At 42.2% G+C, this 8904-nt stretch overlaps 1 pseudogene; it reads right to left on the minus strand.

Annotated features, from left to right (window-relative positions):
- Positions 1-6823: 6823 nt before the first annotated feature.
- LOC138265086 (cysteine-rich with EGF-like domain protein 2-B) lies at positions 6824-7471 on the minus strand (annotated as a pseudogene).
- Positions 7472-8904: the final 1433 nt, after the last annotated feature.

Here is an 8904-nt window from a genome sequence, read left to right on the forward strand (position 1 = left end):
CCACTCCATTACCCTGTGGACCAAGACATAGGAACTTGGGAGGCCCTGTACATACATTGCCGAGCCATCAGAGGAAGTATTCGGTTGAGAAGCCACAAGCACAGGAATGGAACAATAACCTTAATTAAACTGAATGTCATTGGAATATGAAGGAATTATCCAAGTAAATAAAAGAAAGACATATAGACATCAAAGACCCAGAAGAAAAGAAACTAGCACAAATATTTATTCATTGACGGTATCAAAAAATATTGTAAAAAATAAGACACTGAATAAACAGAGATATTCTGCTACCTCCAGTCTTGTGACCTACTGAACAATCATTTCACAGTTCCACTTTAATACTCATTTTCCTGACAGGGGATGAGGATCCACTAGTGAGGTTTCAGAACTGATTTGAGGTGTTTCTCGTATATTTTTCTGGCTAATGTTCAGGCACAGCCTTTATGCTAGGCCATGGCTCTTGCAGCAGTATCAGTAGAGCTGGCTCCAAGTAGACGTTCCAAAACAAGGACACAATGAAGCATGAGATATCAGCACCTGGCTGTCATCAGCCTTTCTGAATAGTCATTGGGGAAAGACAAAAGGGATGCCCTGCTTAGAAATGTTGACACCTTTAACAAGAGAAACCTATGACCTATCCCTTACTTCTACCATCTACTCTATGTGGTCATTAAGGAAGAACCAATCAGCAACCCTTTGCTTAAAAAGACCTCACAGACTTATTTAGGTAGCCTTTTCTAAATTCTCTCTCACTTCAGTTCTGGGTCTTCACCCTCTATCCATAGAGATGCATTCAATGCACACCCACTGTATAGGAAAGCTCTATTTCCTCCCCATCAAGTTGTGCAAAATACACTCCACTGACCTATGCACTAAGATTTTCATCACACAAGGAGTCATACTACTACACACTTAGGGGCAGAGTTACTAATGGCGTTTCCTGCCCTTGAGTCACACAAGTCGATGGACGTCAATGCCAGCCCTTGAATGGGATTTATTAAGCCACTCAAGCCACCTGGTGTGGCTCTGCATGGTTGAGTAAATCCAGAGTAAAGCAAGGCTGCACAAATCGCTACCTTGCGGTAGCCTTTGTTGAAAAGGAGTTCCAAGGAGGGGAAATGGGCGTTCCCATGCTTCCAGCCATGGGATTTGATACAATCCCAGATTTACTAAGGTGAGTAAATCTGGGATTGCGTCAGAATGGTACGCCTTGACAAGTGAGGGGCAATGAGAAGAAGTATCTGTAATGCTCCTTGTTACTTCTTCTTTCTATGCATGCAGCATTCCACAGCACACATAGAAAGAAGAGAGCACCCCTTCTTGCACGAAAAACCCTACTCATAATAAAGGAACCCTTGAACCATGGTGCAAAAGTGCCTATGTTGGCGCTATGAAGCACACAGTGTGAAAGCGCAGCGGGAGAGCAGAAATGTGCCATATCAATAGATATGGTACATTTGTGCTCTTTCCCTGTCACAGACTGCAGCACAGCAGGTTGTCTTGCTGCCTTGCTTTGCATGACATCTTAGTAAATCGGCCCCTTGCTATATACCCACCTCACATAAACACATGGAATGTCAGTTCAAAGATCTGGGGATCACTCAGAATCCCGCTTTGGGCCATGTGTGATGATGTATCTGAAGCTTGCAGCACCCCCTCTTCTGTTCATCAGAGCCTTCTTATGATCTTGAGCTCCCCTTTGCTGATTGCCACATCCATTTGACCTCTTTGCTAACCATTAACTATTTTTCCTGTTTTCAGACATGTGAGTTTCTCAAACCCTTTCTGCCATCCTTCACAGACCACAATCATTTTCACCCATTCACCTTTACATTCCTCTACCACGTTCCAGTCCTTATACCCTCAGATCCACCTTGAGGCTACTGTGCTAGCATCATACCATGTATTCTACACTCAGAGGTTGGAGTGTAACAGTCCCTGCTTTTTATTCTCTTTACAAGCTCTGATTTTTCAGCAAATACTTAGATACCAGTTATATATCTGGGCTGAACAGTGGTGGCTCCTTGTGGTTGGCAGTATAAGAAGCATGAATAAGAACCATTTATAAAAGGGATATGCTAATACATGTGGCCTAGACTCATATATGTGTCCTGCTCCTGGCCTTCTTCTTTCAGTTCTCGGTCTTTGAGTGCCTTTAGACATTGGTCCACCTCCTAGTCCTGTTCCAAATCCTTCTTTTCTGGGTTGGGTTGTTTTGGTTCTCCTTATCCTCATCCAGGCCCTGGTCTAACTAGTTGTGGTCACTCAGATTTCTTGAATATGAGAGGTCTTGGTTGTAATCCTTCCTGACCCTGGTCTTCCTGATCCTTGTTCATCCTTGCATTAGCCCTTCTTCAGTTTCCGGGTGCTACTTGTCCACATCCTGATACTACTGGGCTGCTGGGACCCCAACCACTTAGCCTGGTTGGCCTAGTTCGGCTAGGGCTTTTACTACTAGTCTTCCTCATTTGGGTCATCCTGATTCCTGCCCTTGTGGCTCCACTAATCCTGGTCCCCCTTATTAGGTCCTCTTTGGTTGGGCCTGGTCATTCAGAGTTGTCCGCTGGTCTTATGGACAACTGTCTACCTTGACAGGAATGGCTGACATGGTGGTTCCTGTTTATGCGCGAAACATTTGAAGGACAGTACAGTCAGATTTGATGGCCGGCTAGCAACCTTTTTAAAAAAAAATGTTTGTTTTCAAAAGCAAACTCCCAAAGCGTAAGTTTATTTTTGAAAAACAAAATAACCAATGGTCCTTCATGATAGGCGTTTTCTCCCATGGTGATGGGGTCATTATTTCTTTCATGTCTCTTACAGCCAGGCTTTACTCTAAATAGGGTAGATGGTTTAAAGTCCTTCCTTCAATGGCCATACTTGGTCTGGCCACTAGAGAACGTATTCTGCTGAGAAGCCGCAAGCAAATGAATGGGACTATGATTAATTAAACTGAATGTCATTGGAATATTAATTTTTCCATTAAATCAGAGAAAGACATATAGCAATCATAGACACGGAAGAAGATAAACTTACCAAAATTTGAATTCACTGACCATATTACAAATATTGTTACAAATAAGACAGAGACATATTTTCACCTCAATTCATGTGATCTACTGATCGATCATTGCACAGTTCCACTTTAATACTCCTTTTCCATACAGATATGTGGATCTACTGTGAGGTTTCAGAACTGACTTGGAGTGGTTTTGTTTTTAAAATAACATTATCCGGCTGTCATTCAGACAAAGCCTTTGTGTTAGGTGATGGCCCTCACCGCAGCAGCCATAGTGTTGGTTCCAAACAGAAGTATCCACAAGGAAACTATGAACCGCGAGATCTTAGCACACTGCTGTCATCAGCCTTTCTGAGTAGTCATCAGGCACTGACAAAAGGGCAGCCCTGCTTAGACACTTTGACACCTTAAACAATATAAACCTATGACCTTCCCTTTACTTCTACCATCTACTCTATGTCATCACTTAGGAAGAACTAATCAACAGCCCTTTGCTAAAAAAGGACCTCACAGAGTTTTTGGGTAGCCTCTTATTCATGCACCCTCACATGAGTTCTGTGTGTCTACCCTTTATCCACAAGGATGCAGGCAGTAAACTCCCACTGTGTAGACAAGCTGTACAAACTCTCCATCACGTCATGCAAAATGCATCACATTGGTCCATACGCTAAGACTTTCATCACACAGAGTCTTACCATTATGCACTTGGAGCAGATATGCCAAGTACCTGCATTGCCCTTGCGTCAAGCAAGGCGACTCAAGGCCACTCCTGCTTTTAAATGGGATCTACTAAGCCATACAAAGCCACCTTGTGTGGCGCTGCGTGGCTCATTAAATTGAAGGGAGCACAAGGCAGCACAGATCGCTGCCTTGCATTACCCTGTGTTGAGAAGGTATTCCAGGGGTGGACCATGAGCATTCTCATGCATCCACCCACGGACTTGGACTCAATTCCAGATTTACTAAGCTGGGTAAACTTGGGATTGTGTCAAAATGGTACACCTGCCCATATGAGGCGTAATGAGGAGAAATAGTTGTATTGCTACTTGTTGCTTTCTTTTTCTATGCATTCTGCATGCCTCAAAGGATTAAATTTGTGCATGAAGGTGCCCATTCCTGCAAAAAAACAATCTTACTCATAATGCAGGCACCCTTGCAACATGGTACAAGGGTGCCTACACTGACATAGTGTGTCATTGCAGGGTGAGAGCAGAAATACTTCACATCTTAGTGAATATGGCACATTTCTCCTCTCTTCCTGTCATGCAACACAACACAAGTTGCCATGCTGCCTTGTGGTGCGTGATTTCTTAGTAGATCGGACCCTTGCTAGATATCTGCCTTACATACACACACATGACATACCATCGCAAACTTCTGGGGGGGTCACACAGAATCCCTCTTTGGGCCATCTGTGATGACCTATCTGGAGCCTTCATCACCCTCTCTTCAACTCATCTCAGCCTTCTTATGATCTTGAGCTTCCCTTTGCTGATTTCCATACTCTTTGAACCCTTTGTGTTTCTCAAATCCTTTCTGCTATCCATCACAGACCACACTCACATTTACCAATCCACCTTTAAACTCCTCTGTCAAGTTTCAGTTCCTATGCTCTCAGATCCACCCTCAGACTACAGTGCCACCATCAGACCATGTCGTCTACTCTCAAAGGTCAGTGTGTAACAGTCCCAGCTTTTCTTCACTTTGCATGCTCTGATTTTTCAGCAAATACTTACCCTATCTATACGTGGGCTGCAGAGGTGGGAGTTTCTAGGGGTTGGTGGTGTAAATGGCATGAATAAGAACCATTTACAAAAGGGATATCCTAACATATCCTATGTGTTGTCTATTCTCAAATAGCTGTCCTCCTGCTATTGGTCTTTTTTCTTCACTTCCAGGTCCTTTGTGCCTTTTGACCTTGGTCCTCCTCCTAGTCCTGCTTCAAGCCCTCCTTTTCTGCATTGTTCTGGTTCTCCAGATCCTCAGGGATCTCCATCTCTGCTCATGTGTGTTTCTGGTCACCAGGGTACTGGTTGTAATCCTTCCTGACCCTGGTCTTCCTTGCGCTTCTCCTGGGTCATCATTGTATTAGCCCTTCCTGGGCATCCTGAGTTTGGTACTACTGATTCTCATCTACCTACCTCTAGTGTCCTGGTTCTCCTAGAGCTGGCGCACCTAGTCTTCTTGGTTTGGATCATTTTGATTCTCCTTGCTGTGATCCTCATCCATGTGTTTCACCTGATAGTATCTCCATTGGTCTTGGTCCTCCATTGGACTGGCCCTAGTCATTTTGGCTCTGGTCTGTGCAAATCGTTCTTCATGCGTCTAGTTGTCCTGGTTCAATTCATCCTTGCCAGCCCATGCTGCTGCTTGGTGAATGCTGCTTTGTTGATAGATTTGAAATACTGAGCAAGCACAATCTCCCTTAATCAGAAGCCTATAGATACCACAAGGCCATTCATAAAAAGTTCAAATGGCCCAGCCCTCAAAAACGAGCATCATGAACACTAACTAAAAATGTTTTCACAGAGTGAATTAAACATTTATGTAACATGCTTTAAACCCATACTGAAGCATAACATGTGTGTGTGCCATATCTCAAAGTATCTGTTTTGTTTCTACATTCTTACTTGATTACTAAAATAACATAGATTTTGTTTATTCAAAATTGATTTTAGTTTTTTTATGTGAAAACAGCTTAGGTTAATTCATGCATTTACCGTTTTACAAATTTTTGCACATTTGTAAATGCACTAACTGTCAAATGCTGACATGTTGCATCCCCATTACAGGATGGTCACCACACTTCCATTGCCTGGAGTCCCTTTTTTCTTTATAGCTGGCTAAATAAAGACCTTCTTCATACTATTTATCCAGCCGCCAGTCGAATTGTACATCATCTGTATTATTTAGGCCAGGTAAATAGACGCTTGCAAACATAAAAGGAATTGGCTGTTTTTCCGGCAAATGGTTCATAATAGTCCAGTTAATAATAAACAATTCTATCAAAATATGCACATCTAGTTTATGATTAGAAAAAAAGCTGCAAGTATCACGCCCACTTCAATTGACAATATTGATAATCATGTGGCCAATTTAATACAAATAACAAACTCCACAGTTTTTGTCTGAAGCCCAAGCAGAGGTTTCTGTCCAAATAACAACAGTATTTAAGTGAATGTTCTTAGTAATTGTGAATGATTTCAAAGATCCTTGTGTTGGTTGTTTTAGGCTCTGTCTGTAGCTTTTCCGCTTCCTGAGCTTTTAGAACTTCAGCTTTTTCTGTGTACATTCTCAACCTTCATCCTCAAATTCTTCAGAACATGTGCATTTATAACTCCCTGGAGTTTTGCTATAGCCTTTGCTTTCTCTGAAAAAAAGTGTCTCTCTAGGGTCTCTAGGGTCACATTCATTTATGTCCGTGCATGTATCTTCCGTGTATCCAGAAGCCTGTTTATGCATTAATCAGATCCACCACCACTACAGCCTGTGCAGCTTTGATCGCATGCTTTGCAACTATACAAGCATCCATTGTTTAAGTAGTAGTCATTATCTTTGCAGGACATATTTTCAACTGCATATTTATCCAAACCTACGCATGCTTCTTCATGGCCCTTTGGCTTACCGGCAATCTTCATTACTCCGAGTCCAAGTCTTACCCTATACAGTCCTAATTTATCACCCGCACTCCAAGGATGGGATTGATTATAAAGTAGTTTGCTTTTTCTCTTTATAGAGCTTGTCAATAAACAGGAAGCGATGTTGCAGTACCTCCCCTTTTTACTGACTGCTGGGCAATGGCAGTCATATTGGGAGGATTTTTTTTAGGTCAGCTAGGGAACAGTTCTGCTGGGCGGAGATTATATCTCGTAGGTAAGGACTGTATTGGGGAAAGATGGACGAGGAGATAATTGGTCTTTGTCCATCCCCATTACAATCCTGGCAGTCATTGTTGGTTTCCTGTGGGCATGTTTTGCAAGGCCGGTGGCAAGCTGTACAAAATGCATGGGTGTCGTTCTTTTCCATGCTGTAGTATCCATCTGTACAATCTAAACAAAAACAGTCCTGTGTATTCCACTTTACAACTGCAGGATCCATTACTGTTCCTCGTGCCATCTCCTGTGCAAAACCTATTCCCATGGTAGGGTATTTCCGATACCCTGAGACAGACAAGGCAGTCTGGTCCATAAGTTCCATAAGGACAGCAAACTTAAATTGTTTCAATAGAAATCACTTCAACAAATTAGAATGTTTCTCCTTCATCTTAAACCATGATTTCTCTATTTTTTCTTCGCGCTCCTCTACCACGTTGTTGCATTAAATTTGCCTGCTGTCACACAGGTGTATATTAATATCAACAAGGCAAATATCACTAATTTAATATTTTGATGAGGTGTTTTCTTTCCAGGTCGTTTTACCAACACCAACATTCTTTTTCACAATACCTTCCATCCCCTTCTGAAATCACCAGTTTTCTTTCAGGTCTTGCAAGACTCTTTCAGGATATGCCAGTGGCTGTAGTAAGCGCAAACGGATAGCAAAAAACCCTGGTAGAGGAGCACCTGCCACATAGTGTGGTGCTCAGCTGTTTGTGTGCTCTCTCCACCACCCAGGCCACACTAGTGAGCAGCAGAACATCATTCAAACCTGCGTCCCAGAAACAGACTCCGCCTTGGTCTCTTGAGCCTTCTTGCTCCACCCACAGACATGCGGTGCTGCAATTGGCCACTGGTCAAATAGTACACATTTTGTGCTATATACCCAGTGCCCTGCAAAATAGCACATATTCCCTGTTACTGAGCAAGCAGTCGGCTATTCACTATTCATACAGCCACAGGCTACATAGTAAATTAAAGCCTAAATTAAATCCATAGTAGACATTATGTACTATTTGACCTGCGCCTGGAAAGTGTAAAGGAGGTCTTTATTTAACCAGACAGGAACAAAAAAGAACTACAGGCAATGGCAGCTTGTTGGCCGTCTTGTAACGACTATGCTGGAAAGTATGAACCATTTGAAAGTAAGTGCATGCATAAATATACAAAGTAAGGGCAAAGTAAGTGTGTGAATTAAGCTATGTTTTTTACTGTTAAACAAATACAGCAAAATCAATGTGGAAGTCAAACGTCTACTTCAGCACTATAGGTTATAACACACAGATATTTTGTGCTACAGTCTAAAGGTATTTAGCTATCTGCATATGACTCTTTAAAGTCATTTATTCAAAGAATAATGAGTATGCTTTTCATACATGATACATACTTGTTTTTTCTCTCATAAGAATACATTGTCTTGTTATGTCCATTATCCTCCTTTTGTTGTTTATGATCTTTTAACTGAAGGCTTTGAGTTTATTTTTGGGTTTCTTTTTAAGGAGGGTTGTGCTTGCTTAGTATGTCAAACCTGGCAACAAAGGTACACCCAGTAAGTAGCAGCAAACAGTGTGCAGAGAGGGAGAAGCGGTATCTGGGTCACAAATGTAGGGGCACCGACGTAGGGCAATTAGTGCCAATTGGCACTTGAAGGAAGTAAATTGGGTTGAACCAGTATTGGGGTTTCGGTGGAGCAGGGGAAGGGAAAACATCTGAGTAATCCATGAGGGAAGCTGCCAGCTGAATAAACACACTTTATTACATTATTCACTCAGCAGAGTGGGATTCAGCCATGGAGCCATAATAGGCCCAAGTCATGAGTGGCCTGTTCAACCCCATTTGCATGTTAGTCACATGTCCAATGTATCCAATGTATGTTGCATTGTAGTTTTGATTTTACTGTGCTAAGCAGTGTTTTAAGTGGACTGGGTCTTGTCTCTTTCAGACCCTCATTTCTATCCTTGGCCCCTTTTTTCTTAAAGGAGGGCAAAATAAATAAATACAAATCTGAGT

This window comes from Pleurodeles waltl, chromosome 11, assembly GCF_031143425.1.
Source record: "Pleurodeles waltl isolate 20211129_DDA chromosome 11, aPleWal1.hap1.20221129, whole genome shotgun sequence".
Classification (NCBI taxonomy): domain Eukaryota; kingdom Metazoa; phylum Chordata; class Amphibia; order Caudata; family Salamandridae; genus Pleurodeles; species Pleurodeles waltl.